At 41.1% G+C, this 9,641-nt stretch overlaps 1 pseudogene; it reads left to right on the top strand.

The window, feature by feature from the left end:
* The first annotated feature begins 1,039 nt into the window (after positions 1 to 1,039).
* On the top strand, positions 1,040 to 3,157 carry LOC105003380 (annotated as a pseudogene).
* Positions 3,158 to 9,641: the final 6,484 nt, after the last annotated feature.

Raw genomic sequence — 9,641 nt, 5'->3', positions numbered from 1 at the left:
TAGACATCAAGCCCGTGATAATAGAACTCAAACCAGGCACCATCCCGGTTAGAAAGTGCCAGTACCCGCTACTGATAGAGGCCTGGGCCTGCATACTGCACCACATCAATAGATTGAAACAAGCGGGCATTCTAGTAGAGCCAGTCAGCTTGGAATACACCGATCCTGCCAGTCAAAAAGGAAGGAGGGCAGGACTATAGGCCTGTACGGGATCTCAGGCTAGTCAACCAGGCTACTGTGACTTTACACCCCACTGTTCCAAACCCCTATATCTTACTTAGCCTCATCCCGCTGAGGACTAAAGTTTATACTAGCCTAGATCTCAAGGATGCCTTCTGCGTATGCCTCGCCCCAGCGTCACAGCCCATCTTTGCCTTTGAATGGGAAGATCCAGTCAGGGGCACCAAGCAACAGCTCATCTGGACTCCCCCACAAGAGTTTAAGAACTCCCCAGCCATCTTTGGGGAAGCCTTGGCTTCTGACCTGAACTCATTCCATCCAGAAGAGTATGGATGTTGGCTCCTACAATATGTGGATGACCTGCTGCTGGCTGCCGAGACCAAGGAAAAATGCTGGAAAGGGATAAAAGCACTCCTCCAGCTGCTGATGGAAGCAAGTTACCGGGTGTTGAAGAAGAAGGCCCAGATCTGCAAGGAGGAGATAAGGTATCTGGGGTTTGTTTTAAAGGACACAAGGTTCCAGACCCTAGTTGGGTCCTATATACTGATGGCACTAGCCTGATAAGGACAATGGTTGTCAGGTTAGCCAAAGCGGAAAGGGCCATCAAGACTGAAAAGGGATGGTGGGAATTGCCAAGTGGCAAATTATTGGTACCGGAGGAGCTGGCACACAATCTGGTAAGCCAAACACAACAAGTGACCCACCTAGGCCATGCTGCCTCCTCACAGGTTAATGCTGCCTCTCGGTATTCAGACAAAAACCTCCAGGTATTTAGCTGAAAGGCACACTGCACTTTGAACACCTGGAAGTGGACTTCACTGAAATGAAACCTCACTGACGTTGCGGTTACCTGCTGGTCATGGTATATACGTTCTCGGTATGGGTAGAAGCTCTTCCTACCTGGACTGAAAGAGCATCAGAAGTAGCCCGGTGCCTGCTTAGGCAAATAGTTTCCAGATTTGGACTTCTTATCAGCATTGGTTCAGACAATGACCTGGCTTTTGTAGCTGATTTAGTACAAGTAAGCAAAACTTTAAACATCAAATGGAAACTGCACACTGCATATAAGCCCAGAGTTCCTGAGATGGTGGAATGAACCAACGGACATTAAAGAGACTCTCCAAGTGGATCAAAGAGACTGACTGCTCCTGGGTGGACTTGCTTCTGACGGTTCTGCTCAGACTCAGGATGACCCCACAGTCCGAAGGCTATTCTCCATACGAAATTGTGAATGGGAGGCCCCCCTCCCATAATAAAACAGGTGTCAACAAGTTTGCCTCAGGTAAGGGGGGATAGGATTTCACAGCAGATGGAACTGGGTAAGGTAATAAATCGGGTAACTAAGTTTGTACAAGAAAGGGTGCCGTTCCCCCTTGGGGAACAGATTCATGAGTTTATGCCTGGTGACCAAGTATGGGTCAAAGATCGGAAACATGGTTTGCTAGCCCCTTGGTGAAAGGGCCGTTATGTTATTCTAACTACCCCTACTGCAATTAAAGTTGCAGGTGTTGTCCCTCAGATCCATCATACGAGGGTGAAGAAAACATACCACGCAGACCCAAAAAACGCTGAGTGGACTGCACAGAGGGACCCCGCTGACTCTCGAGAGACTAAGACCATCCTTAAGAAGAAGGAAAAGAAGATCCTGGACAAGCCCCTTCAGGATGAAGCCACACAATCAACTCTGCTGCTTGGCCTCATCAACGTGATTTTGAATTTAACTTCCATTTCAACGCAGGACAATGTTTTCATCTCATGGGCACATTTCTACGCAGACTTCCACAACACTTCCAACTGCTGGGTATGTAGGGCTATGCCTCTGTCAGTGATGGATGGACTTCCTTGGTGGGTGTCACCGCTCTGCCAAGGAAATTTTAAACCACTCTGCTCTTTTCTGGGATGACAAAAAGAGACTTTCCTCTCTCTTGCCAATCATAACCTCTCCTTGCTCTCTTGCTGTAAGACCTACAGTCAGTAGACTCGGGTCATGGGGTTACATTTGATATAAATGCCAATGTAACAAAAGCCTAACCTACTTGTTGTAAATCTACCCCGGTAACCCTGGTAAATCTACCTTATTTACATGCTAGGTGGACAAGATCCATGTTTCGATGGTATGAGTATATTGCTGCCTTATTCGTACCCTCTATAGGGACAACAGATATCATGATTAAAACAGAGGCCTTGACTAATTTCACAAAACAGGCCCTCCTAGATAGAACAAAAGCCATCCAAGCCTAAAATGAAGGGCAAATCCAAATGAGAAAAGCGGTAATTCATAATAGAATGGCTTTGGACATACTCACAGCTGCTCAAGGAGGGACTTGTGTTATAATTAAGGTTGAATGTTGTGTATACAGCCCTGACTTATCTGGCAATATATCAACTGCTTTAGATGATATGAAAAACCAGGTAAAAGCGATGTCAAATGAAAACATTCCTTTCTGGACTTTGGTCCTATCTTGGGCAAAGGGTGATTGGTGGAAAACTAAATTTACCACTGTTATAGTTGTCTTGATAGTTCTGCTTTGTGGACCCTGAATTTTACAATGTATTATGAACTCTGTAACCTGAAGTTTCGGAGAAGGCAATGGCACCCCACTCCAGTACTCTTGCCTGGAAAATCCCATGGATGGAGGAACCTGGTAGGCTGCAGTCCATGGGGTCGCTAAGAGTCAGACACGACTGAGCGACTTCACTTTCACTTTTCACTTTCATGCATTGGAGAAGGAAATGGCAATCCACTCCAGTATTCTTGCCTGGAGAATCCCAGGGACTGGGGAGCCTGGTGGGCTGCCATCTATGGGGTCGCACAGAGTCGGACACGACTGAAGCAACTTAGCAGCAACCTGAAGGTTGATGTCATTCTCCCAAACTGGTGGTCGGAGAGCCAGGGTGCAATATATCCCTATGAATGATGCTCATAATATGAGTTAAGAGTATCAAGAGGGGGGAATGAAGAATGAATTCATAGGGCCTGGACTAAAAGGCCTGTTCATGCTGATCATGTTCGGCCAGCTTTCCAATGGACTCTGAACTCTGTGTTTAATGCCTATGAAAACAACAACAGAAGGATAAGACCCCCTCCAGATAGGGGAACCTTGAACATCGTATCTAGGTTACTCATCACTTAAGAGAAAACATACACTAATCACCCTTTCCTCCAGACAGGCCATAAATTTTTCTGTATCTATTGGAGTGTAACCTCAGGTTTATTGATTATTGGCTAACTGTTTGACTGTTTGAGCACATGAGCACATAGCACGTGAATGATGGGGTTATTGGGATTGTATTTTCCTTGGTTTATGTAAGTCTCAAGGAATTTGGAATGGTGGGTTCAGACACATACACATGGGGTATAAAAGATTTTCACAGATGCTGGTCGGGGTCCTTGGCTAAGAGGAGACTCTGCCTTGGGCCCGCAGGTGTAATAAACCGCACTCCACTATCTGCATTGTCCTTCTCAGTGAGTTTGTTTCCCGGAATGCATGGCTACAACAGTTCCTCTGCCTTTTCTAAAACCAGTTTGAACATCTGGAAGTTCACGGTTCACGTATTGCTGAAGCCTGGCTTGGAGAATTTTGAGCATTACTTTACTAGCATGTGAGATGAGTGCAATTTGTGCGGTAGTTTGAGCATTCTTTGGCATTGCCTTTCTTTGGGATTGGAATGAAAACTGACCTTTTCCAGTCCTGTGGCCACTGCTGAGTTTTCCAAATTTGCTGGCATACTGAGTGCAGCACTTTCACGGCATCATCTTTCAGGATTTGAAATAGCTCAACTGGAATTCCATCACCTCCACTAGCTTTGTTCGTAGTGATGCTTTTAAGGCCCACTTGACTTCACATTCCAGGATGTCTAGCTCTAGGTCAGTGATCACACCATCATGATTATCTTGGTCGTGAAGATCTTTTTGGTACAGTTCTTCTGTGTATTCTTGCCACATCTTCTTAATATCTTCTGCTTCTGTTAGGTCCATACCATTTCTGTCCTTTATCGAGCCCATCTTTGCATGAAATGTTCCCTTGGTATCTCTAATTTTCTTGAAGAGATCTCTAGTCTTTCCTCTTCTATTGTTTTCTGCTTATTCTTTAACACTCCATTTATAACTGCAAAAAATATCTGAGGAAACAAGTTTGGCAAAAATGTTTTAAAAATAAAAATCAACCAAGTTCTTTCACTATTTTTTACCTTTCAGATATGATATTCTTCATTATTTGGAAATGAAAATATGAACCCAATATTTCAGGCTAATTTAAGGCTAAAATTCGGATAAGCGTATTTACTTATTTTATAAAGGGCAAAATGTCTTGGTTTTATACTTTGGTATAAAACAAAATGTCTTTGGTTTTTATAGTATAAAACCATACACATAATATTATGCATTATGGCCCTCAAAGAAAGAGACAAGCCAGTTTTACCAGGGAACATAACCCAGAAAGGCAACACTTAACCTATGCACACCTGATAACTGAGTTGAATTTAAATTTGTGTTATATTAGAGGATCAGAATTTAGCATATACCTAAATATTTCTACTTGTTTGCAGGCTTCCCTATTTAAATGTTTGCTTTTCAGTGAGTCCCTAAACTAAGTTGGACATAAACATTCTTCCTTGTAAAATATTTTTTAGAAAGGAGGCTTTCAAATGGCTCTGCAGTTGAGACCCTTTTTACACCCGACAGCAGATATCACACCAGTCTAGAGCTCTTCTCAGTGTGTGGGAAATTTAAAATCACACAAAAATGCATTCTTTCCATTAACACTCTTTCATATCAGCTCTGAAAATGAATGCAGGTATTGAAATGTTAGGTACACAAAATCTGTTTTGGCTAAACAGTGTGCTTTTCAATGTCATTTACAAATAAATTACTTGAAATAATCAAGCTAAATATGTAATTTAATTGGTACCCCAGAATACTCAGGTCTACCTAGGTGGTGCTTGGAGCTTCCCTGGTGGCTCAATCGTAGAGAATCCACCTGCCAATGCAGGAGATGCAGGTTTGATCTCTGGGTCACGTATATCCCCTGGAGAAGAAAATGGCAACCCATTCCAGTATTCTTGTCAGGGAAATCCTATGGACAGAGGAGCCTGGTGTGCTATAGTCCACGGGGTCCCAAAGAGTCCAACATGACTTAGCAACTAAACAACAAGAACAGGTGGTCCTCAAATGCCAACAGATCACCTTTTGACCTGACTCTACAACTCATAAGCTAATTAGAGAACAACTACCTCAGATATGCAGATGACACCACCCTTAGGGCAGAAAGTGAAGAACTAAAAAGCCTCTTGATGAAAGTGAAAGTGGAGAGTGAAAAAGTTGGCTTAAAGCTCAACATTCAGAAAACGAAGATCATGGCATCTGGTCCCATCACTTCATGGGAAATAGATGGGGAAACAGTGGAAACAGTGTCAGACTTTATTTTGGGGGGCTCCAAAATCACTGCAGATGGTGATTCCAGCCACGAAATTAAGATGCTTACTCCTCGGAAGGAAAGTTATGACCAACCTAGATAGCATATTGAAAAGTAGAGATATTACTTTGCCAACAAAGGTCCATCTAGTCAAGGCTATGGTTTTTCCAGTGGTCATGTATGGATGTGAGAGTTGGACTGTGAAGAAAGCTGAGTGCCGAAGAATTTATGCTTTTGAACTATGGTGTTGGAGAAGACTCCTTGGACTGCAAGGAGATCCAACCAGTCCATTCTAGAGGAGATCAGTCCTGGGTGTTCATTGGAAGGACTGATACTAAAGCTGAAACCCCAATACTTTGGCCACCTCATGCGAAGAGTTGACTCATTGGAAAAGACCTGATGCTGGGAGGGATTAGGGGCAGGAGGAGAAGGGGACAACAGAGGATGAGATGGCTGGATGGCATCACTGACTCGATGGACGTGAGTCTGAGTGAACTCCGGGAGTTGGTGATGGACGGGGAGACCTGGCGTGCTGTGATTCATGGGGTCGCAAAGAGTTGGACATGACTAAGTGACTGAACTGAACTGAACTGATCCAGTTACTTTCAAAGAATATCTGCTCCTATACCTACCACCTGAATGGCTTGAATTGATTCCATAATCCTGAGACCAGGAGCCACCTTCAGAAATATATCACAGGTGAAAAAACTAAGGCACAAATTTTGGTAATTATTTTTGATAACTCAAGAATGATCATTTGTAACCTCTCAGAAGAAAAGTAGATGAATCTGTCCTACAGGTTATCAGAATTACTAGTTCTTCATTATCAGTTTGTCAGGCAATGATCATATTTGAAATTTGATTAGCAAATGAGCAATCTTGAATTTATGAGGATATTTCCAGATCACTGTACATTCCAAAGGGATGTGTTTGGGGTATTTATTACTTGACTGCTAGTTTAACAGCTCTTTGTCGGTAGTATAAAACATCATGTGGGTAGCAGTACATTGAACATGTAAATACTTTGTAAATGAAAAAAGCACTATTATTATTATATTACTACAGTATTAGGAATTGTGTTCACAAGAACAAATAAAATACTCGCAAATACAATCCAGTGATGGGTATCACTTACAAAAGTAATGATAAGCCTGGTGGCAAATTTTCCATTCCCCAAATAAAGAGTTGGTAATTTAAAAATTAATTGAGTACACTTGTGCTGAGCTATTGATTGAATGGCCATGTAGGCTTTTCACACAGAGACACTCTAAGGTGGACCTTTCGTTTTCTTGCTGCTTTGAGAAGAACTTGCCATGCTCTTGAGTTTTGTTTCTTACACTGCGTACACTGAACATTGGTTGTGGCAGGGAGAGTTATAAGAATCTGACAAACTTCATATCCAAAGGAGTAGATGTGTTAAATGGTTGAAAAGTGAACAGATATTGCCTGGCAATATTTTTGAGTGCCCAAATAGAGCACTGGTGTTATGACTTTGCCCCTTATTTTCAATTCCATTTGCTTATCTCTTTTCAGCAAAATAGTATAGTTATTAAGGGTGACATAATAATGGAAACTTACATTAGCCTTTAAAACTGTTCTTTTCTCTTTTAAAATGGGGCTATAAACAATGACACTATAATCAGGCGATGGTCCCGTCTTCTCTCTGTTCTATTGAGATACTACGTGTCCTGTCAGTGGGCTAGGTGGCAGCAGCAGTCAAGCCTCAAGGCTGTGAGAAACCCAAGCGAAACAGTGAGTCTGAGAAATGGTAGGATCTGCTTGTGGAAAAGAGCAGAAGCAGTCTCTGTAGACAGTGGTGGTGGGCTCAGTGGTCACTTGATGTCGCCCGTCTAAGTTTTCTTCCACCCAATAAAGATAAGGATCTTCCCACGGGGCTTAAAATGTGAAATATTGTTTTATTAAATTTCATTATTTCTGGAATATGATATCTTTCTATATTAATAGATCAAACTTTTCTTGTTTTTTTGGGGGGGAGGACAGAGGGGATGTGACATGGAGTCAGAAGAGGTCTAAGTTTTCCTTGTTGCGTATCACAGATATGTGAACTTATTGCTCCTTATTTATTTGTAAAGTCCACCATTAAATTTGGGTGGAAATCTAAAACTATCTTAATTCCTTTATAGATTCTCAGAAAACAGAAAACAAAATATCAAGAACACCTTCAGGACAAGTATAAAAAAATAATTTGCATTGCATTTAGTGACTACAGAAATTTATTTTAGTGTTACTTTCCTTAGTCAAAACTAACATTGGTGAAAACTATACATATATAGATAAAATATACTTTCTTGAAAAATCTAAAGATTGAGTATTCATTAGATTAAATTTCTATCAATTTTTATAATAAAGAGACAGTATCTGTTGCCATGAAGCTAGCATAACAATGTGAATGGAATTAACCTTCTGAACTGTATATTTAAAAACAGTTAAGATGATAACTTTGTTACATGTATTATACCACATATTTTTAAAGTTAAGGAAATAACTCCCATAAGGGAGGGTCTGAGTCTTACTTTCTAAAATTATCTATCTTTCAAGTATTAAACAGAAAATATATGTGAAAGTTTGTTATAAAATATAGCATATCTGTTACATTATTCAGTTCAATAAAATAAAAAAAAAATTTTTTTTGAGCCCCAAAAAATAAAGTCAGCCACTGTTTCCACTGTTTCCCCATCTATTTCCCATGGAGTGATGGGACCAGATACCATGATCTTAGTTTTCTGAATGTTGAGCTCTAAGCCAACTTTTTCACTCTCCTCTTTAACTTTCAGCAAGAGGCTCTTTAGTTCTTCTTCACTTTCTGCCATAAGGGTGGTGTCATCTGCGTATCTGAGGTTATTGATATTTCTCCCAGCAATCTTGGTTCCAGCTTGTGCTTCTTCCAGCCCAGCATTTCTCATGATGTACTTTGCATATAAGTTAAATAAGCAGGGTGACAATATACAGCCTTGACATACTCCTTTTCCTATTTGGAACCAGTCTGTTGTTCCATGTCCAGTTCTAACTATTGCTTCCTGACCTGCATACAGGTTTCTCAAGAGGCAGGTCAGGTGGTCTGGTATTCCCATCTCTCAGAATTTTTCACAGTTTGTTGTGATCCACACACTCAAAGGCTTTGGCATAATCAATAAAGCAGACATAATTGTTTTTCTGGAATTCTCTTGCTTTTTCAATGATCCAGTGGATGTTGGCAATTTGATCTCTGGTTCCTTTGCCTTTTCTAAAACCAGCTTGAACATCTGGAAGTTCATGGTTCACATTTGCTGAAGCCTGGCTTGGAGAATTTTGAGCATTACTTTACTAATGTGTGAGATGAGTGCAATTGTGCAATAGTTTGAGCATTTTTGGGCTTTGCCTTTCTTCCAGTGATCCTAAGAAAACAATTGCTTTTACTTTTGTTTTGCCTATCAGAAAAAAATTCAGCTTGCTGTCGCACAAGGTCTGGCTTTGGTTGATCGTGATAGAAACAGGGCAATTGAGAGTAGGTTGGGGAGAGGGGGTTAGAGTTAGGAGTTAAAAGTCAGGGTTAAGCTTGCAGAAATGAGTCATCGAGATGGACTCAGTAAACTGGAAGAAAGTGTCCTGATTCATCCTTTCTCTCTGTGACCTTCCCTGTTGTCTCAGACGCCTGCAATGCAGGAGACCTAGAAGAAATTGTCCTGATTCATCTTTTCTCTTTACCCCTCCCCATATGATTCCTCTGCAAGAAAGAGAGAAGACATTCAGGCCTAATTTCATCCAAAAATGAAGCCTAAACAAACAAGCAGCAAACAAAAATCCCCTATATGGTGACAAATATTTATTTATGAGACTGCTACATCAATAACACTAATTATACTGTAATTGCCAAGAACTGAAATTAATATGATTTTGTGGAAATCCACAATCAATCTCAGGCCTAATTTCTGTGAATGAATGCACTCTGAACAAAATTTCAGTTTAGAGAGCATATTTCATTCTTAGAGCACTTGGCAAAATGACACTGGGGAGGGGAATTGCAAGATATAATAGTAGACTTCAATC

Source organism: Bison bison, unplaced genomic scaffold (assembly GCF_000754665.1).
Source record: "Bison bison bison isolate TAMUID 2011002044 unplaced genomic scaffold, Bison_UMD1.0 scf7180017864466, whole genome shotgun sequence".
NCBI classification, from domain to species: Eukaryota; Metazoa; Chordata; class Mammalia; order Artiodactyla; family Bovidae; genus Bison; species Bison bison.
This window is presented reverse-complemented; position numbering and strand designations above follow the sequence as displayed.